The sequence below is a fragment of the Nanorana parkeri genome, unplaced genomic scaffold (genome assembly GCF_000935625.1).
Source record: "Nanorana parkeri isolate BGI_ZX_2015 unplaced genomic scaffold, ASM93562v1 scaffold864, whole genome shotgun sequence".
NCBI lineage: Eukaryota > Metazoa > Chordata > Amphibia > Anura > Dicroglossidae > Nanorana > Nanorana parkeri.
The window spans coordinates 737030-737871 of NW_017307132.1; positions in this window are offsets into that span (position 1 = coordinate 737030).

Below are 842 nucleotides of genomic sequence, written 5' to 3' on the forward strand. Positions count from 1 at the left end.
GCTATGGACCCGCTGATCGCCTATATGTGAAACACCCGGTAACGGGTGTGTGCATTGATCGGGGCATTTCTGCCCGTGCGTGCCCGCTAGGGGGCGCGCGCGAGCAGAAAAAAATTGCCATCTGGAGACGGCAACCCGCAGATGCAGCAGTGCCGTCCGTCCGTTTTTTTACTACGGGCGGACGGCAAGAGGTTAAATGGGACCTGGAGCGATGGCAATTGCATCACTTCTGGTCCCCATAGCTGTCATTGCTTGGTTGCAGAAGCCGATTTGGGCTTCTAAAACGTCACCTATGGACAATTTGGGGTACCATATTTTGTCACCATTTTACAGACGCACGCAGTTTTGTACCTGGGCATGTTGGGTATCTATTTCACAAAAACATGGGTATTATATTGTGTTTCGGGGCACTAAAATTAACTTAAGTAAATTTTTTACTAACGTTATGGGTTTGATAAAGAGTTGCACTAATGTCGTGCAATGTAAAAATTTTAAACTGCCAGCATTTTATTCTACAGGGTCTTTGCTTTCAGAAAATATTTAATGTTTTGGGGGGATTAAGTAATTTTCAGGCCTAAAATGTGGATTATAACATTTGCAAAAAAAAAGGCCCTGGCAGTGAAAGGGTTAAAGTGAACCTACCGTATATACTCGAGTATAAGCCGAGATTTACAGCCCTTTTTTTTGGCTGAAAAGTGCCCCCCCTCGGCTTATACTCGAGTCAGCGTCAGGTGTCTTCTTACTTACCTCGCCGAGCGTCGCGTCACTGCTGCTCCGGTGGGCGGCGCTCCGAGCGGGGTCATCTGGCAGTCTCCGGGTCCTAATTTAGGTGGCCGGAGACT